General features: G+C 45.5%; 1 protein-coding gene and 1 pseudogene across 14 annotated transcripts in view; both read left to right on the top strand.

The window, feature by feature from the left end:
• Positions 1-21,758, top strand: part of FOXN3 (forkhead box N3) — a 461,111-nt gene that overhangs the window by 293,786 nt on the left and 145,567 nt on the right. The window lies entirely within an intron of this gene.
• LOC134808309 (adenylyl cyclase-associated protein 2-like) overlaps positions 1-21,758 on the top strand; it is a 59,750-nt pseudogene that overhangs the window by 25,313 nt on the left and 12,679 nt on the right.

Here is a 21,758-nt window from a genome sequence, read left to right as displayed (position 1 = left end):
CCTCCCGAGTAGCTGGGACTACAGTTGCCTGCCACCACGCCTGGCTAATTTTTTGTATTTTTAGTAGAGATGGAGTGTCATGGTGTTAGCCAGGATGGTCTTGATCTCCTGACCTTGTGATCTGCCCACCTTGGCCTCCCAAAGTGCTGGGATTACAGGCATGAGCCACTGCACCCGGCTCCCACTGTCATTCTTTAATTCCCATTGCCTTTAAGTTTTCTCCTTAGCTTTTATTACCACTTGCACATTATATATTTGTTTTATGTAAATTCCTTGAGAGCAGGGACTTTGTTTTGCTCTCTGCTGTATCCTTAGGCTTTGGAACAGTCCCCAGCCCATAGTAGCACGAGGCTGGTAGTTTTGAATGGATGGATGGATGGATGACCTTCTAACTGGATAGCTGCCATTGACTCCCACCTGGCCTCCTTCTTGCCTCTTCCTGGTGTGCCTCTGCTGTACCTGGCTAGGACTCAGCGAGTATTCAGCATGGTGATTCCTCCGAAACATCCGTTTGCCCTGACAGTTCCTTGCAGAGGAGCACCTCATATGACTCTTGACTGCCCCACCGGTCCCCTTCTCAGCCTTACTGAATGTCCTTCATTTTTTGACTATGCCACCATGTTGCTCCCTCTTTTCTCTGTTCTTCCCTCTGCAGCCCCCTCCAGACAAGAACACTATGTCCTTGTGTGGCCCAAGCATATTGTCTGTCCTGGCATTTACACTTTAAAGGCATCTCTTCTCAGTAGACTCCAAGTTGTGTGAGGGCAGGAGCCCATATCCTCTCTTGTTCCCCTTCATGCCCCCAACTTTACCTTAGCACCTGGCTTCATAACCATCTACTGATAGATGAATGAAGCCATTTAATTGTATGGGTAGAACCACACAAAATATGTTGGAAGCAAGTCTCACTTCTCTAGAATTAAATGTTTCTTTGGCACTACGAGATCTTACTGTTCAAGCTGTGAGATTTAAAGGGAAAATGCTTCCTGCTAATTATTAACAGTTGCCCTGTAAGAGCAGAGCCATTATGGGGTCCCGAACCCTGGCATGCTGCCCCTCCCAGCAGTGAGCAACGGCAGCAAGCCGGGAGGAACTCTAAGGCAACTGTGGCCCTGGCACCCACGGACCTCAGATTACCCAAAGAGGATTGCAGTATCAGGGCCAGTGGAGTAGGGAGTGGGTAAAAGGATTTGAAATGAGATCATAGGACCTAAAAGATTCTTGCTTTTGTTCAGGAAATAATTTACCTGTTTTCTTTAAGGCAGCGAGACAATCCAGTTGAGGGCCTGGAGTGGTAGATCATTGCCCTGGGCCTCTTCAGATACTTAAAAATAAGTTGATGTGTAGTTGTGTTTGTTGGGCTTCTTGTTTGTTTTTTTATTTTAAAAAAAAAGGAAAGAAGAAAGACAGGAATGGAAGGAAAAAGAAACTCAGTTGTCAAGTACTCTAAACAAACAAAATTGAATGCAAGATCTATTAAGAGAATACAAAGACAACCTCTTTGGCCAGTGTGTCTTCAAGCCAAAGTCTAGAAAGTGAATGGGAAGTGTGATCAGAATACAACTTCTTAATTTTTATTTTATTTCATTTTTTTGAGACAGAATCTCACTCTGTCGCCCATGCTGGAGTGCAGTGGCTCAATCTCGGCTCACTGCAACCTCTGCCGCCCAGGTTCAAGCAATTCTCCTGCCTCAGCCTCCCGAAGTAGCTGGGATTACAGGCGCCTACCATCACTCCTGGCTAGTTTTTGTATTTTTAGTAGAGACGGGTTTTCACTGTTTTAGCCAGGATGGTCTCGATCTCCCGACCTCGTGATCCACCCGCCTCAGCCTCCCAAAGTGCTGGGATTACCCAGCCCTTAATTTTTTTTTATTTTTTAATATATTTTTGAGACAGATTTGCCCAGGCTGGAGTGCAGCAGCGCAATCTCTGCTCACTACAACCTCCACCTCCCAGGTTCAAGAGATTCTTGTGTCTCAGCCTCCCGAGTAGGTGGGATTACAGGTGCGCACCACCATGCCCAGCTAATTTTCTTGTGTTTTTTAGTAGAGAGGGGTTTTCGCCATATTGCCCAGGTTGGTATTGAACTACTGGCCTCAAGTGATCTGCCCACCTCGGCCTCCCAAAGTGCTGGGATTACAGGCTTGAGCCACCATGCCTGGCCAATTTTTTAAAATTTCAAACCCCAAGAAGAAGGGTCCTTTCCCCTTGACCCCAACTCCCTGCATATAAACCGTTCATAAAAACTCCGCAGAGTCGGCTGGGTGAGAATCGCGCAGCCATGCTGTCTGCCGTTTGTATTGGGTTTTATAGCCAGTATAACAGTTCTCTTAATACTTTAAGGCTTTTTTCACTTTTGATGCTTCCTGGGAGGTATATTTTGTTTGGCATTTAGCCCAGGTGCCTCTGAACCCTAAATCTCAGTTAGCTTCTCCTTCCTCATGCTATCAGCCTTCCTGCTTTATCTGAAGTTTGTATTGATGTGAAGTGGCTTTTTGTCTTTATCAGAGCAGGGCTTCCCATTCCCCTGAGTGTGATGAGGAGACCCATGAGGGGTTTGTCTCACTGCTGATAATACTTGAGTCTGATTCTTGCAACATGGTTGGGGATTAGCTATCTCACTGAGGTATGCAAGAGGATACCAGGTTATATGAAAACTTAAAGGATATCAGGTTTATTTAGCCTCTAGCAAGGGACCAGTGTGTGGGTGATTCTGCAGAAAATATTTGAGAGATTTTCATACCATGGAATCCTGAGTTAACACAAAGTTTGGGAAACAGGGGTACCCTGGTTACAAACCTTTTGTTTGAACTTCTATTATTAAAAATACATTCCAAATCAATGGGTCTGTTTTCTGCCAATAGATAGAACACGCTGAATGAATACTTGATGTGTTGGAGGACACTGAATTTTGCCCTTCAGTGTTCACTGTGTAATTATGTTGATGTAAAATACGTGCCCACCCTTGGGAGGCTGCAAGAGATGATGATTTTGAATAAATTCCATATATGAGCCTCTGACTTGCCCCTTTTTCTTAAAAATGAAGTACTATAACCTCTATCTTCCCCTTCCCGGCTGCCCGCAAATGTTTTTTATTTGAAGTTGGGGGCTAGTTAGGTTTCAGTTAATTAAAGTTTTAATTGTGTTTGATTCTGCAGCAGATCTGATGTTTACCTATCTTAGTAATGAAATGCAAAGCGTCATCCTTGAGCTCCTGCTCTTACTGGATGGCAAGGGAAGTACCAGCAACCTTGAGACCTATTAGCCCTGGTTGGTGATTTGTAATATGTTGTTTATTTTTGATGTTATATTCAAATATGAGAAAAGTGTTGACTCAAGTTTAATCATCTGAACATTACTCAAGGATTACTATCTTGTATAAAATCTGAGCACTTGGATGTTGCGTGTAAGACATCCCATGTATAAAATGGAGCTACATCATTTCCTCCAGTGCAGAAGATTGAACATAGCAAGCCTGAGGGTTCTCTCCTTAGAAAGTTCTGCTTGCAAGGTTAGCCCTTGGTTGGTGTCTGCAAATTTGGATTTCAGGAGGGTTCTCGGCATACCCAGACCTAGAAGAGGGGCTCCTGGTGCCTGCATTGTTTGTGGAAACACTGTGGTTGGTGGAAGAAATCTGACATTTTGGTGTGCTCTAGGCATAGGGTGTCTACCTGAAGAGTCCCCAGTAAAAACCTTGGGCACTGAGGCTCTGAGGCTCTTCCCTTGCAAACAGCACTTCATGTGTGCTGGCAGGATGTGTAGCTGGGGAAGCAAGTGCATTCTGTGTGACTTTCCTGGGTGGGGGCTTGCGTCTGGGTTCCTCTGGACTTCACCCCCATGCTCCTTTTCCCTTTGCTATTTGTGCTTCATATCCTTTTGCTGAAATAAATCATAGCCATGAGCATGACTGTACGCTGTGTCCTGTGAGTCCTCCTAGTGAGTCACTGGGGCTGGTCTTGGTGACCCCTCACATACCTTCCAAAGCTGTTCTGCCTCTTGAATTTTCCTGCCTCCTCAGGTCTTTCTCTTCACCCCAGTACAACCCAGTATCCAAAGTCAGCAACTCAGAATTGTCTTTGATTCTTCCCTTGACTCAGGTACCAACATCCTATTGATTTTGTCTCAGAAGTGTCCTCTTGGGCCCAGGCCCCTGGTGGCCTTTCCTGTTGGCCCAGTCTGGGCCCTCAGCACCTCATCTTCACACTCCCTGCAATAGCTTCTCTGTCTGGTGTTTCTGCCTCCGTTCTCCATTCCAGCCCGTCTTTCATGTAACCATCGTTTAGTCCAAAACCTAGGTTGAGTTGACATTGCCCATGAAATAGAATACAGATGCATCGGGTCGGCAGCTTCATCTGGCCACGGTGCAGGAAGGCAGGGAGAACCCGGATTTGAGTGGTCAGCTCCACCAGTCACTGCTGCGCACAACCAGGCTGTATCACCTGTCTGTGCATTAGTGTCCTTGTCTGTATCTGAGGATAAATACAGTGCCTTTCTCATAGGGTTGATGCAAGGATTAAATGAGTGAACATTTAAAATCCTTAGAACACAGCCTGACACATAAAAGGTGCTTGATAACGGTTAGCCAAGATTATGTTTTATAATTATTTCTTGGCATTCTCCCCTCTGGGCTGTGAGCTGCTTCCTGTATTGTGCCTGGCTGTAGCTTTTTAATAACCAATTGCTGAATCAATGAATGAGAGAAAGAAAAAGGGGCCGGGTGTGTTGGCTCACACCTGTAATCCCAGTACTGTGGGAGGCTGAGATGGGTGGATCACCTGAGGTCAGGAGTTTAAGACCAGCCTGGTCAACATGGTGAAACTCCATCTCTACTAAAAATACAAAAATTAGCTGGGCATGGTGGTGGGCACCTGTAATCCCAGCTTACTTGGGTGGCTGAAGCAAGAGAATCACTTGAATCCGGCAGGTGGAGGTTGCAGTGAGCCGAGATCACGCCATTGCACTCCAGCCTGGGCAACATGAGTGAAACTCCGCCTCAAAAAAAAAAAAAAAAAAAAAAAGAAGAAGAAGAAAGAAAAGAAAAAGGGAGGGAAGGAGAGAAGGTTAAAACATAGTTAATACTCTAAAGAAACTTACTGGTTAATTGGGGGATATAAGATGCCCTAATATAGCAGTCCCCAACCTTTTTGGCACCAGGGAGTGGTTTCATGGAAGACAGTTTTTCAGTGGTAGGGGGCATAGTTTTGGGATGAAACTGTTCCACCTGGGATCAGGCATTAGTTAAATTCCCATAAGGAGCGCGCATCCTAGATCCCTCACATGTGCAGTTCACAGTAGGGTTTGCACTCCTATGAGAATCTAATGCTGCAGCTGATGGGACAGCAGGGAGGCGAACTCAGGCAGTAATGCCTGCTCGCCTGCCGCTCACCTCCTGCTGTGCAGCCGGTTCCTAACAGGCCCCGAACTGGTACCATAAGAGGTTCAGGGAAAGGAGGGATTTCTATGGGGAGGGAAAGGAGGTAGGTTCAATTGTTGCAATCAAAGGTGCCAAACTCCTGTTTGTCACCATTTCAGATCCCACAGAGACAGAGGAGTGTCAGGATCCGGTGTGCTTCTACGAGACACTCGTATAAGTGAAGTCCTCCTGCGGGACCCTACACTTTACCCCTGCTGAAATTTGCCTTTCCCTCAGGTGATATTTTGAGCTGCTTAACAGGAAACAGGCACTTTCAGAAGTACAATGACTGTCTAATGATTTCTGAGTGATTCCCTCCAGGGTGTCTAGATTTCTTCCTGGCTCTCAGAGGCAGAAGGAACTCTCAGAGGACATTTACCTGTCAGCTCCAGCACTAACACCCAGAACTCTTGCCTTCTAAAACATCGCAGGAAGTGGGGTGGCTGTTCCTGAAGCTGGCATCACTGAGCTGGTAGGAAGAGTTACCTTGAGTGAGCTGCTGTTGAATGTAAAACAGCTGTGTCACGTGCAGATGATTTCATCCTATGAGCTTCCTCACTCACTGTCAGAGGCCAGGCTTTATAAAGTATTGTCGATTGTTTTTACTGTTTTACTTATTTTTTGTTTTTTTTGCATTAGGTACCCACTAAAGTCACCTGTCAAACTACATCTTGAAGCCAATTGCAGTCTTGAAATCCTGCTTTGTGGTGCAGGTTCTATTGCATAGAATGTTATATGAGTTAGCTCCTGCTGCTGATCAAACACCTCAAATTAATGGCTTAAAAGAATCATCATTGGTGGCCGGGTGTGGTGGCTCACTCCTGTAATCCCAGCACTTTGGGAGGCCAAGGCTGGCAGATCACCTGAGGTCAGGAGTTCAAAACCAGCCTGGCCAACATGGCGAAACCCCGTCTCTACTAAAAATACAAAAAGTAGCCAGGCGTGGTGATAGGCGCCTGTAATCTAGCTACTCGGGAGGCTGAGGCAGGAGAATCACTTGAACCTGGGAGGCGGAGGTTGCAGTGAGCCAAGATCGCACCATTGCACTCCAGCCTGGGTGACAGAGCAAGACTCCATCTCAAAAAAAAAAAAAAAAAATTCATCATAGGCTGGGCGCAGTGGCTCATGCCTGTAATCCCAGCACTTTGGGAGGCTGAGGTGAGAGGATCACCTGAGCCCAGGAGTTCGAGACCAGTCTGGGCAACATAGTGAGACTCCATCTCTATATTAAAAAAAAAAAAAAAGTAGTTGGACATGGTGACACGTGTCTGTAGTCCTAGCTATTCAGGAGACAGGTAGGAGGATTGCTTGAGCCTGGGAGATCGAGGCCGCAGTGAGCCATGATCGTAGCACTGCACTCCAGCCTTGGTGACAGAGTGAGACTCAAAAAAAAAAAAAAGAAGAAGAAGAATCATTGTTTGCTCAGCAATTCTGTATGTTGGCTCAGCTTGAATGGCTCATCTCTATTCCTTGTGGTGTTAGCTGGGCTCCCTTGTATATTTGGACCTCAGCTGGGATGGCTGGGACAGCTGGGGCCTGTCTCTGTGGGGTCTCACATCCTTCAGGAAGCGATTCCAAGCTTTTTCACTTGATGGCAGAAGGGTTCCCAGCAACAAGAGAAAGCAAGCCCCAATACACAATACGCAACAGTTTCTCCATGTATCATATTTGCTAATGTCCTATTGGCTGTAGCAAGTCAAGAGGCCAAGCCAGATTCCTTTTGGCGGGGACCACAGGAGGGTGTGGGTACAGGAAAGCATGATTGTCATGGGCCATTGCTGCAGTAGTTTATAACAAGGAGTTTATCTAGGATCTTGGGAGAAGGGAAAGCAGCATCATTCTTTAGACAGTTGCCTGGGATAGATGCAGCCAGTGGTTAGAGAGCTCCACTCACCATCTGCATGGGCCCCTTTAGCCCCACTTCCCTCTGTGACCAGCAGCTACACATAAGCTTAAGCCATCTGGCTCACAGATTGATGGGCACTCAGTCCCACAGGAGCCACCAGGAGAATATGGCTGGATCAGCACAAATCTGATGTTAATGCTAGAAAAGGAACTCCGAGCTGGTATGCAATATAGCCCACGCAGATCTTTCGGCAGAGTGACATCTAAAATTCCCTGCAGTTTTCTCAGCCTGCCCTGAGTCTGAGCTGCATATTCATTCTATTCGACAGCAGTTCTGGGGTCTGCCTGTTCTTTGTTCCTCTAACCGTGCTGTGGACAACATTCTGAGGACAGCAAAGCCATGGAGGAGAGTTCGGGGAAGGGGGAGAATCAAAGACATGCCTGGGAGACTGGACACCCAGATTCATTAGTTGGGTTTGCTGCCCTTGCCTTTGATCTCCTGCGCAAGTGGAAGGGTGAGCTGATGGACTATTGACGCTTGGCTTCATCCTCATTGTGACGATCTTATTTTCATTGTATATCCTTTCAGGGTTATGCCGACGTTAAAGATTTTATTTAGCAATTATTTGTGCTATCTCATCAAGATATTGCTGTGTGATGCTGCACCAAGAGACAATAATTCAGGAAATGATTTTAAGATCAGAAAGGTGTTTGGATTTAGAGTCTAGAATGAGTAGGAGAAGGAATAAAAAGGATCGATGGTCTTTGTGCCCTAGAATGATGCTGGGCCCTGGGCATCAAAGACACATTTATCACACCCTTCTCTTTGTTTGTCTGAGCCAGGTGATATGGAGGGGGCTGATCTGGTATCAAAGAACATCTATCAAGTGCATTTAGGAAAATAATTCAAGGAGATGACTAGGCTTTCTGAGACATGATTACTGGGGAGGTGACCTTTATTGCAAGCCGGGAAGAGTAATTAAATTTGAGCAAGAAAGAAATTTCCATTCTTTTAGGCTGAGTTTATGAGAGTGTCTCAGATTAAGCAAATTCAACTGTCTTGGTTACTGAAAATCTCATACTCTGTTGGGATTTTTGAAGGTTCTCGGTTAGCTAACATCAACATCATTGAGAAAGATGGCTTCAGTGACTGTGTCTGTATGTTTGTGCATACACGTGTGGCCTAGTAGGGAAACACAAGCAGAGCTCCACACCACCCTGTCCATCTCATGTCTGTCTTTTCCCAGTTTGAGATCCACAAACTGAGCTCATCTTGGCCACCGTGGTGTCCCTAAGACTTTGTGTGTTGCATGACACTTAGTAAGCACTCAAGAAGTCTTTGTTGAATGAATGAATCAAGAAAATCTGGAAGGGGAATATTCTAAAAGTATCTTTAGTTGACAGTTTTTCTGGAATTAACCTAGACATTTTAATGGTCACAGAACAATGACTGATGATGTCATTTAAGTTCTTTTGGTTGAGCTGAGATAAGAAATGAAGCTGACAAAACAAGTGACCAGAGTTAAATTTATACACTATTAAAAACAAGTAAACACTCACCGCCAAAGACCCACACTCCTGAATGACTTAGATTACCAGCCTAGTGTAGTAAAATATTTATCGTTTTGTAGTGTATTAGTATTTTCCCAGAATTAAAATAGCTTATTGTATTTTCTAATTATTAAGTCAATATATACTCATGTAGAATGGTCAAAGAATAAAACAGTTTAAAGAACCAAATAAAAGTATCCCTACTTCTGTGTTGTTACATTTTAAGAAAAAATTTTAAAATTTTCTTTTTAATTCTCAATTGTGGTAAAATACCCATAATGTAAAATGTACTTTTAATCACTTTTAAGTATAGTTCAGTAGGGTTAAGTCTATTCACACCGTTGTGCAACCAATCTCTAGAACTTTCTGCAAAACTGATACTCTCCAACTCCCCCTTTCCCCTTCTCTCCAGCCCCGGGCAACCACCATTCTACTTTCTGTTTCTACGAATTTGACTACTCTGGGTACCTCATATATGTGGAATAATATAGTGTTTGTCCTTTTGTGACTGACTTCTTTCACTTAGCACAGTGTCCCCAAGATTCATCCATGTTGTAGCATGTATCAGTACTTTTGCCCCTTTCAAGGCTGAGTAATACTCTCTTGTATGTATGTATAATACCACATTTTGTTTATCCATTCGCCATCGAGGGACATTTGGGTTGCTACTGTGAATACTGCTGCTGCTGTGGACATTGGTATTGGAATATCTTTTCACATGTGACTTTACCCACACAAACTTTACTTGTGCCTGAGCTCATATTGCATGTGCTGCGTCATACAGTAGTATACATGGACTTCGTCTCTTGTCAATTCTTTTTTTTTTTTTAAGACAGCATCTTGCTCTGTTGCCCAGGCTGCATGCAGTGCCATGATCTCGGCTCACTGCAACCTTCTCCTCCCAGGTTCAAGCGATTCCCCTGCTTCAGCCTCCCGAATAGCTGGGATTACAGGCATGCGCCACCACGCCCAGCTAATTTTCGTATTTTAGGAGAGAAGGGGTTTCACCATGTTGGCCAGGCTGGTCTTGAACTCCTAACCTCAAGTGATCCCCTGCCTCCCAAAGTGCTGGGACTACAGGTGTGAGCCGCTGCGCCCGGCAGTCTTGTCAGTTCATATGGATACACGGTACTCTTTTTTTACTATGTGTGCAATGTCCCCTTGTATGGATTCATCTGTTTGTGGTTGGACATTTTGGTTGTTTTCCATTTCTTTATGTTATGTGCAGAGACTTAGACCTTTGCACCCTTGCCTGGTAATAAAAATCCTAACAGTTGGGTCTTAGGCTGGATTCTCTAGAAGCAGAATCTGAGACAGGGACTTGGTTGTGAGTGATTTGCTGAGGGACTGTTCTAGAGTTGTCGTCTTTGGGACAAAGCGACAGGGCTTTTGTACTATCAGTCATTTATCTTGTAATCCCAGGCCTCTTGAGACCTTCAGCGAAAAGGATTTCTGTAGAAGGTGGTGGTTGTGAGCTTACAGGGCAGTCGGCAGTGGGGGCAGCCTCTAGCACAGAGGATATGGGTTGAGGTATCACTGCGAGTGCTCATAACCTCTGTGGTCCTGTCTTTAGGCCTGGTGCTATGCTAAGTACATAAATGCAGTTCTACCAGTCCTATGATTTAGGGGCTAGTAGTATATATCTACTCTACAAGTAACTTTCCCAGGGTCTGCCAGCTAGCAAGGTGTGGTGGGATTGTAAGACACACTCAGGTCTGTCCAGTATTAAAGCCCGAGTCCTTTTATTGGTGGGCTGTAAAATGTAAAGTTTAATTCCTAGAAGCTGAATTTATGGACCAAGGAGATAGACATATTTATCCAAGTTTCTTTCCCTACCCCTTCTCCAAGTTATATCACCTTAGATGTCCTGTGATATTATATTTGACTGTTCTCCTGTCATCCCTGGGTCTTGTCAGTTTTTTAAGTATCTGCTAATCCATTGATAGAGATTGGTTTTGGCTTGATTTTCCTTACTTTTACAATTGCTGAGGCTGACACCCTTGCCCGTGTGGATTGGCCAGCTGTATTCTTCTCTTAAGGCCCAGTTTTTAGTCCGAGGGCCTTGGCTTTTTTTTTTTTTTTTTTTTTTTTTTTGAGACCGAGTCTTGCTCTGTCACCCAGGCTAGAGTGCAGTAGTGCAATCTCGGCTCACTGCAACCTCTGTCTCACAGGTTCATGTGACTCTCATTCCTCAGCCTCCCGAGTAGCTGGGATTACAGGTGCCAGCCACCACACCCAGCTACTTTTTGTATTTTTAGTAGAGATGGGGTTTCACCATGTTGGCCAGGCTGGTCTCAAACTCCTGACCTCAAATGATCCGCCTGCCTCGGCCTCCCCAAGTGCTGGCATTACAGGTGTGAGCCACTGTGCCCGGCTGGCCTTCACTCATTTTTGATGGTTCTTTGCATCTGGGTTTGAATTGTCCTAATCTCCCCCATGGATTTGAATGCTGCATTTATAGTACACTTGTTTTGCACCAGTGCTTTGTTCTATTTCTAGATTTCACAGAGGTAGGTGTATAGTTGTTTTTGTTTGTTTGTTTGTTTGTTTGTTTTTTGAGACGGAGTCTCGCTCTGTCACCCAGGCTGGAGTGCAGTGGCATGATCTCAACTCACTGCAACCTCTGCCTCCCAGGTTCAAGCGATTCTCCTGTCTCAGCCTCCTGAGTAGCTGGGACTACAGACAAGTGCCACCATGCCCGGCTAAATTTTTTTGTATTTTTAGTAGAGACGGGGTTTCATCCGGTTAGCCAGGATGGTCTTGACCTCCTGATCTTGTGATCCGCCCACCTTGGCCTCCCAAAGTGCTGGGATTACAGGCATGAGCCACTGCGCCCGGCCATAGGTATCTAGTTTTATGCTAGTATCCCATCCTCTTAATTGCCATACACCTTTTTTTTTTTTTTTTTTTTTTTGAGGCCGAGTCTCGCCTTGTCGCCCAGGCTGGAGTGCAATGGCGTGATCTCGGCTCACTGCAACCTCCGCCTCCCAAGTTCAAGTGATTCTCCTGCCTCAGCCTCCCGAGTAGCTGGGATTACATGCACATGCCACCATGCCTGACTAATTTTTTGTATTTTTAGTAGAAACAGGGTTTCACCATGTTGGCCAGGCTGGTCTCGAACTCCTGACCTGGCCTCCCAAAGTGCTGGGATTACAGGTATGAGCCACCTCACCGGCCCGATACACCTTATTTTTTAAAAGATACAAGGTATTTATAAATATCTTTTTTTTTTTAAAAGATATAAGATATTTTTTTAAAAGATGTCAGGGTTTTTTTTTTTTTTTAGACGGAGTTTCGCGATTGTTGCCCAGGCTGGAATGCACTGGCGTGATCTTGGCTCACCACAACCTCTGCCTCCCAGGTTCAAGTGATTCTTCTGCCTCAGCCTCCCAAGTAGCTGAGATTACAGGTGGGCACTGCCACGCCCGGCTAATTTTGTATTTTTAGTAGAGACGGGGTTTCTCCATATTGGTCAGGCTTGTCTCAAACTCCTGACCTCAGGTGATCTGCCTGCCTCGGCCTCGCAAAGTGCTGGGATTACAGGTGTGAGCCACAGTGCCTGGCCAAAAGATATAAGGATTTTTCATGGCAACTAGATGCTAACTAAAGGGTTGCCAAGTGTAGAACGCTGATAGGCCATCCAGCCCCAAATAAGACTAGGTAATAAGGCTCTTTTATAGTAGTTAGTGTGGTATATATGGTGCCCAAATGCTAGCAGGTACTTTTCTTAAGCAGAATCCCTGTTTCTCTTTTCATCCTTGTCTGTAATAATTCCATTTGCATGATGGACCCTTTCCTTAAAGGCAGTGGGAGAGGTAACCTTGAGCTTCGTCTCCATTTGAATTCATTATCAGTGGATTCATTAGTAGTTGTCTTTGCGACTGAGAGAAAGATGACTCAAAGTGGCTTTCGTGCCAATGAAAATCGGGTAGCTTTATCCAACTGGAAAGTCCGGGAGTAGGTCTAACTTTGGACAAAGACATGAAGCCGTGACTTCCTGGCTGCAGGTCAGCCGAGCCGCTCTCTCCATCCTTCAGAATCTCTTCTCTGTGTTGGCTTGGTTCTTAGGCACTCTGTCGCCTCGTGGAGGCAGGATGGCTGCCCGACCCCCTGTGAGTCCCTGCAGGTTCAAGTCCAGTGAAAAAAGAGAAGATCTCCTCCCACAGAATTCAGACCTGACTGCCATTGACCTAAAGCCACATCCTCCTCCCTAAGCTATTCATTGTAGCAGAGGACGGTGTACATTTTTTGACTTGTGGCTGGTATTTTGCCCACCCTGCACTAGGGTGCTGGCACCCAGGGGAATTTGGAGAGCCGTTGCTGGAGGGAATGGGTGCTCGCTGGCCAGGAGCATTGGTCACTGTCCCCACCCCCGCATGGGTAGGATGGCACTTAGCGACGTTCTATTTTCACACAGAGAAGAGTTCATACTGTCAGGCTTAGATACAGACCTGTTTTTAGAGATCTGGGCTTGCCCAGTCTTGGTGACTTAAGGCAGCGGAAACTCCTCTTTCAGGTAGGTCTGTGACTGCAGACTGAGAGCCCCAGGAAGCCAACGCCATCGGTCACTCTTGGCAGAGCTTAATTGGGTTTTCATTACTAAGTGAGATTCTTTTTACTGAGTGAGGTGAGGCTCAAGCCTGCCATTTCAGCATTAAACCAGAAAATGGTTCCGTCGCACCCCTGTGGGAATCCGCTGTAGAGGCCCGGCCTTGGCTGGCTGTGGAAGGGTTAAAACGCACACCCAGAGGGCAGAGAGCAGATTCCAGAGACCCCCCTGGGCTAAAGTGCATCTCCCCCTCAGCCTCTGCCTTGGTTTTGCTGTTGCTCCAATGGTTAGCTATACCCAGTTAACGAAGTGTTCAGATTCCTTTTTCTTTGCTTAAAGCACAGACTTTTCTGTGAAATCTGCTTCCCCCATTTTCTTGTTTATACATTTTTAATTCTAATACCAGAGGCCACCCGTGTCATGGAAACAGCGGTGACCTGGTTTCCAGGTGCCCCTCTGCGCCTGCCCAGTGAGTGACTGTGGGTGAGTCCTGGAACACACCTCCCCTAACCCCAATCTCGTGTTCCGATGGGTAAAGAGAAGTGGTGGCACGTGGTAACTCCTGGAGGCTTGGAAATGGGGTCCTAGAATATTAATCCAAAGTGGCTGCAGGGTGCGCCCAGTCCAGCCATCACACTTAACGGAGGAGAGGCCCTGGAGAGACTGAATGGCCTGTAAGCTGTGATGTTGAAGGGAGACCCTCAAACCTGGTGTATCGTAGTTTGGATTTCTGAATATAAGGAGCATTTAAACTACTACAAGGAAAAATAAAAAAACAAACAAAGAGACAGTTTTATAGTCATCAAGGAAATCCCATACACAGGCCCCAGACCACCATGCGGCCAGGCCTCAAGGGAACTAGTGCCTGGAACAGGAGACCCCTCAGGCTGCAAGAGCTGTCCCCAGGGGCTTCAGATACCTGCTCCTCTGTCCTCCTCTGCCTGGGTTCCATTAGCCTCTGCAGGAACCAGGCTCCCCTGCTGTGCTTACCTGTCCTTCGCTGCCTCCTTCCATTTGTTCACAGTGTGTTACATCTGCTCAGGCCACAGCTGCTTTCTGGCCTCCCAGCAGCTTCTCCTTTCTCTACCTCCTCCTTAAAGAATCTATTCGTTTAATTCTAGTCTTGGGGACTCTGAATGACTCAGCTTCTCTTTTTGAGCCAGGCCAACTAGGCCATAAGTTACTTGAACTCCTATCTTTTGTGTCCAGTTCTGGGGCCAGATTCGCTTCTTCCCGTAGTATGTGGCCACGGATGTGGGTTCAGGCGTTATAAGGACAGTGTGGGCCAGGAGCTCCCAGAGACCCGCAACTTCACCAGGTATCTTCATTCACAGAATGACACCTTTCCCCAGGTACAGCCTGAAGACAGTGGGATTATTTTCAGAGTAGACTGGAGACCCATAGTGGCCGCAGCAAGTGCGTGCATCTGCACAGAACGGTGCGGGACATCTCGAACAAATTCCAGAAGATTCGAGCTCATTTTAGGAGAGCTAATTCCATCCTGTAGGATTAGGGACAGAAATATACAATTTTTTCGTTTGTCTTCTTTTTGTTTGTGTGTTTGTTCATTTGTTTTGAAACAGGGTCTCACTCTGGCACCCAGGGTGGAGTGCAGTGGTACAATCTCTGCTCACTGAAGCCTCACCTCCCAGGTTCAAATGATTCTCGTGCCTCAGCCTCCCGAGTAGCTGGGATTACAGGCAGGTGCCACCACGCCTGGCTAAATTGTGTATTTTTGGTAGAGACAGGGTTTCACCATGTTGCCCAGGCTGGTCTTGAACTCCTGACCTCAGATGATCTGCCCACCTCGGCCTCCCAAAGTGCTGGGATTACAGGTGTGAGCCACTGCTCCCGGCCTAATTTTTCATTTTGATGTTATTTTCATGCTCTTTTTCCAAAAATGCAAATACTGACAAAACATGAAGATCTTCGTTCTTTTCTTTATGTCGGTGCAGAGTGTACAAAAGTTACCTATATCGGGCACACGTTGAAATTTGCATTAGCAGAGACTGCTATAGGATTTACTTATGAGTGATTCTGAAAGGTTGAGAATGGCACTTTTTCTAAGCTTTGGTTGAGGTTGGGATTGGGAAGGATGGTTCCTCTCACCATGGTTATGCAAAAACTATGGGTTGTAATAGGATGCAAAACACGTGTCTCCCAAGAATAAGCAGAGGTGCAGGCTGCCAACGAGCTTTAAGAAATACTGTGGCTCGGTAAATGGAGAACCGAAGGGAGAGAGGGTAGCAAAAGCAAAGAGACCTTTGGTGTTTCCGACTTTCACGAGAGCCTGTTCAAATTTTCATCTGCATCAGCACTTTTCTAGCAAAGTTCACCAGCCATCCAGCATTATCTGGTGGGCGGCCTTATTTACACATAAAATATAATTGATTCCATATTCCTCTCAGACCTACAAACAGTACCCGTGTTTGTTTTTAATAACCAGAATTATTTCAGCTTAAAAAAAGGTGTAGATTTACATAGACAGTCTGATGAGTGCCTCAGATCGTTCCATTAGTAACACAGAGGAGAAACAATCTAAGAAAAACATTTTGAATTTGTGTGTGGAGGTGGAGAGAGGATTGGGTTAGTGAAATCAGAAAGCTTCCAAGTAGTGATTATTACATTTAATAATAATTAAATTAGCGTTCCACAGGGACTGTTTTCTGGAAATTTTGGTAGGACAGTCACTGAGTAACACACACTCAGAGCAACCTAGGTTTCAGGCCATTGGGTAGGACATGGCCTATTTGCTTTGTTTTGGTCACGTTTAAAGTTAATCCAAAATCAATTTCTTTTTCAAGAATTAAAATGTCACTACTCTGTCTTCCACTTCAGGCTTCTGCAAACTTTTTCTATGAAGGGTCATGTAGTAACTGTTTAGCACAAAATAGATGTACACATAAACAAGTGAGTGTGTTGTGTCCCAATAAAATGTTACTTATGGCATTGAAGTTTGAATTTCATATAATTTTCACTTGTCAAGAAATAGTATTCTTCTTTTGATTCTTTTTTCCCTGACCATTACCAAATGTCAAAGCCATACTTAGCTTCCAGCTAGTACAGTTTGGTTCATAATTTGCCAACCCCTGTCCTAGTTCTGACTCTGTAGTCAGAATTTTGTCTTTTGGGGAGAAAACTCCACTTTGCATATGAAGGAGAACCAAAATGGGCCGGGCGCGGTGGCTCACGCCTGTAATCCAGCACTTTGGAAGGCTGAGGCGGGCGGATCACGAGTTCAGGAGATCGAGACCATCCTGGCTAACACAGTGAAACCCCGTCTCTACTAAAAGGTGTGGTGGTGGGCGCCTGTAGTCCCAGCTACTCAGAGGCTGAGGCAGGAGAATAGCGTGAACCCAGGAGGCGGAGCTTGCAGTGAACGGAGATCGTGCCACTGCACTCCAGCCTGGGCAACAGAGCAAGACTCCGTCTCTCCGTCTCAAAAAAAAAAAAAAAAAAGAGAACCAAAATGTGTGTGTGTGTGTGCATGCATCTGTGTGTCTGTGAGTGTGTGTGTGTGTGTTGAGCTTTTCTGTTTCTTCAGCTCCCCTCTTGGGGATGAAGCAGGGTCTCTAGACATTAGAACTCCGGTTGTTGGAGCCTGCCACCAGCAGTTTAGTGCTGATGGCAAGGAGGCTCGCCTCAGGGACCGAAAAACTCTTCTCCACACAGAGAATTCTAAGTGACTCTTGAAATAGAGGGAATTGAGAATGCAGACAAAGGCAGAAACTTGAGAGGAAAGCTGCTGAGCATTATATGCACATAGCTCTGTAAGGGTTGTGAAAATGGTGGTGGTGTTCTCGTAATTTCTTTGCAAATATATATGTATTTTAAAAGGCTTAGGTCTCTCAGCTGCTTCTTTTCATCCTTATTCTTAGAGAAGTAGGCAATAGACATGCTTCCACAAATTATAAACACCTGGTTTTGTTTAGTATCCTATTGAGGGAAATTAGGAAAGTTGCAGAAACATTCAGTTTTCCTAAATTGTTTTACAAAACCTGTGACAATGCACTGCAGACATATGCATTGTATTTAGTTAGATCCGTTTAATAAGAATCATTCTTATCAGGGCACCTCCCAAATCCTTCATAAATATAAAGCTTTTAAATATTTGTCCCCTTTTATAATTAGTCTAGATTTAGCAGTGGGTCTTCCTGATTTGGGAGGAAGCATGCTTCATGGTTGCCTGGCAACAGCTAATCGTGGTATTAGGGGCCAACAAACAGTTGGCAGAAACTGTAAATTCTTTTGTCTTGTTAACAAAAAATGATAGTTAAAGATACAGCAGTATGTTAAGTCTCTTCTGTTGTTCAAACATATAACTTACGTGATAAATTCCTATGCTAATATAACCTCAGTGTGCTGCTCACATTTATAGCTCGTTTAGAAAACCTGCTCACTTCGTACTTGGGTCACATGTCATCTGCTCATGGTACTGAAACTCATCGGGTAGGACAGTGATGTCATAGAGGCGTCCTTTTCTCAAGGGCTCTTAAGACGAATCTGAGGTCTTTGTTGAACGATGGGTTTTGAAATGTATGTGAAGCTCCAGCATAAACGTCCGAAGTCAGGATTCTGGTTCTTAAGCAGGAGCCGCGAGTTCACCATCGATGACCTCAGTTCCCATCTCCTAGTGGCCCTCAGTGGGTACAGACACCAGCACCCGGCCTGTGTGATCCGTCCTGGTGCCGGCCAGGCCTTCCTCTCGTCCCCTCCAGATCAGCCGGGCTCAGCGTAAGTTTTCTAGGACAACTTCATAAAATGAATTCTCATTTCATAAGCAAATATAGTGTGAGTCATGCTTTGGCCACATAGAATTAAGAAGGAAGAAAAAACACTATTTATTTGGTTGGTACTTTTTTTTTTTTTTTTTAAGAAACTACACTGTATTCCAGATTTGGCCCCAGATCACTGTCAGCTTCCTCTCCTCTGGGTATATGTTTTTGAAGGACGTTGTCTATTATGGGTCAGGGTCCCCCGCTCCACCAGGCACTTCGGTGTGTATTTTCTCACTTAACTCCCAGCTCTGTGCAGAAGGTTTGGGAGACACCAGTGCTTAAGCCAAGTTTTATGGGGGCCAGACGAGAAGCAGCCGGGTTGAATGCCCAGGTTCTCTCTGGTTTCCAAGCCCATACTCTGCTTTATCCTTAGTTTTGGGCCCAGTTTTCAGAACACATCCAGAATCATCCATTTGCCCAGCAAACCAACATAAGATCAAATGAATGGCCAAGATGTTGAATGTATTTCATCCTTTGTTTCCTTGATTTCTAAAAAAACAGCCCTTAGATATTTTTAACAGAATTTTTAAAAAGCACCCCGTTGTCTAAGTTCTCTTTTCTATATAATCTTTGCCGCCTCTCCTGCCCCCACCTCCACCATAGTCAGAAATCTCACATCTCAACAAACATCTCTCTCCTGTCTTCACCGCGGTTCTGCTCACAGCCACTTTCCCCTTCAAACTGGACATTTTAGATTTTCCCTGCTAACCTTACCGCCCCTTCCCGGGCTCCAGCTCAGCAGGAAGAAATGTCGTCAGCAGAGGCTGCAAACCCAAGCCTGTCCCTTTTCAGTGGTATTTTTACTACGAGCTGAACTACTTCAGCATCATGTAAACACGCTGGAGTGTGTTAACAGCTGCCTCTCTTTTAAAGTTGAACCAGCTCAGAACTAAAAGGGGAACTGCTTTCAGGTTCTGTTCAAGTTTGCATGTGACAGCATCAAAGCTATTTTTAGCAGAGTGATCACCGGCAAGAAGCTGGAAACGGCTGCCTTCAACTATCAACAGTGGAAAGAATGGATCATTTATGGACTGCTGCAGCTCTTGAGTCCATTTATATGGGAGACACAGGGGTGTGTAAATCTCTTCTTCAAAGTTACAAGGCGTCTTGTCCCCCATCACCTTTGCAGAGACAGGGCAGTGTTAATTTAGTGCTTGGTTGCCTGGGCTCCAAGTTAAAGTAGATACACTGATAATAGTGAATTATAGGACTGTCCTCAATGTCTGTTCTGAGAAGAAGGCGATGTATAGATGCTCAGAAACATCCATTAAACTTTTGAAGTGTTTGTATTGTTTCTTCAGTTTTCCTTTTCTTTTCCGTAGATCACCAAACTCAAGAGACAGCAGGAAACGGGAGGTAGTTATGTAAGCATCATGGCAATGAAGAGAGCATGAGTCACTTACTAGCCATGCGACCCTCATTAAGTGACTTTTCCTTTCTGAATTAAGTGTTCTTAGCTGCAAAATGAGGATCATAATACCAGCCCTATATACTTTATAGGGCTAGTTTTTTTTTTTTTGTTTTTTTTTTTAGCAGATGTTTATTGAACACCTACTCCATGCCAGCTCCTGGGGACATGAGCTGAATCAGATAGTCAGTGTCTTCAGAGAGCTCACAGTCTAGCTCCATAAATAAATAACTTATAATACCGTGTGTTTCATGGAAAGGAGACAGCATAAGACAGATAGGATCTGCTCTCAGCATGGAGGGAGGCAGGAAGAAGACAGGAGGAGCAGTATTTTCAAGACTGCATAAAAGTTTGCAAAGAAAACAAGGGAGTGAGGGACATTCCAAGCAGGGGCAACTGAGTAGCAATGACAGAGGTCAAAGGCGCTCTGGTGTCTCCAAGGGACCATGAGCAACTTGGTATTGTCAGAGCGAAAAAAACTACAAGACAAGGGGTGGCAGGAGAAGCTGGAGCAAGTGGAGCCAATTGTTTAGTGCTAAAGAACCTGGAAGTGGCACAGGTCACAGGGAGCCAGGAGTCATTTTGAGCACACGATTGACTGGATTATACACAAATTAAAGTGGAGTCATTGCTAGCAAAAGTCCCTGAATCTGTGTATATGAAGTGGTAGCAGTTTAGTGCAGGCAAAGAATGCCCTACACATAAAGTGTCCTCCCTGGAAAGGCTAAGCTGTAGCACAGTACTGAAACTTGGTGGCCTGTGACTCCTTTGAACAATGCCTTTGAAGAGGGTGGAGGCGGGCAGCCTTTGAAGAGGGTGGAGGTGGACAGAGAAGGGCAGATGAAAGGGAGAGAAGTAGCATACCTTCTCAGACCCGATTGGTACTGGGCTCTGCAAGTGGCTTTGGAGGATAAGTCACATCCTTCAGGAGCTTTCAGGCCAGGTAGCATTGACGAGGAAGGCACGAGCCTTGGCAGCGGTGTGTGGCCTGTGTGTGCTCAGGGGACTTGCAAAGGTGAGCCCAATGACCCAGCACCAAGAAGCACAGCCCATGTGTGTGAGTCAGTTTCCTCCAAAGGTTTCAGGAGGCTAAGGTTTTTCGGGTTATGTTTAAAGCTTCAATTGTGTGGTCCTCTTTATTTGCCAAAGGAATTCAAAGAAGAGGGAAGCACAGAACAAAACAAAGTAAAACAAAGCAAAACCCTCACAATCATACGTAACTGTTTACACCCAGAAAGAAAGGTGCTGAGAAGGCATGGTGTGCTACCACATTTTGTAAAGCTTGATGGACACACCCTCATAGTTACATAACTATGGCCAAGAAGTGACATTACTCTTTTGAAACTATGTTCTCTTCGAATTTAATGCTATCATGGAAGTTTAGCAACATTATTTGCCTCAGTTCACTTCCAGGAGAGGAATAGATGTTTCTATAGTTTTTCTCGAAGAATCGAATGGGTATTAGGTACTAGGTGTGTAAGAATCAGTTTCTTCGGCTCCAGCCCATGTGATGGTGGAAGAAAACCAATGCACTTGGCCTTCCCAACCATTTCCTTTTTGGTTTTCCTGAGCTACACTATGTGGGGAGGGACTGAGAGAGGGACACGTGGGACAGTTTGCGAACAGCAGTCACAAGCAAGGAAAAGCTTGGTACAGGTGGTGAGGGAGGTGGCCAGAGGTCACCGGGAAAGGAGTGAGTAGACAGGGCACCTTTGAGGTCGGGCCGGGCCTTTCTGCTCAGTTGGAAGTATCAGGACAAAGACATGGTTAAGGCACTGATGCCCATCACAGTACTTTGTTGCCTTGGGAGACAGAAGAGATTACTTTTTGGAATTTTTTTTTTATTTTGAGACAGTCTCACTCTGTAGCCCAGGCTGGAGTGCAGTGGCATGATCTCAGCCCACTGCAACCTCTGCCTCCCGGGTTCAAGCAATTCTCCTACCTCAGCCTCCCAAGCAGCTGGGATTACAGGAGCCTGCCACTGCGCCCAGGTAATTTTTGTATATTTAGTAGAGACGGGCTTTCACCATGATGGCCAGGCTGGTCTTGAACTCCTGACCTCGTGATCCACCTGCCTCGGCCTCCCAAAGTGCTGGGATTACAGGCGTGAGCCACCGAGCCCCACCACACTTTTTTTTAAGACGGGGTATCACTCTGTGACGCAGTCTGGAGTGCAGTGGCATGATCATGGCTCATGGCAGCCGCAAGTTCCTG

The sequence above is a fragment of the Pan troglodytes genome, chromosome 15, assembly GCF_028858775.2.
Source record: "Pan troglodytes isolate AG18354 chromosome 15, NHGRI_mPanTro3-v2.0_pri, whole genome shotgun sequence".
Classification (NCBI taxonomy): Eukaryota; Metazoa; Chordata; class Mammalia; order Primates; family Hominidae; genus Pan; species Pan troglodytes.
Note: the sequence above shows the minus strand (reverse complement) of the source record. Positions and strands in the feature narration are given on the sequence as shown.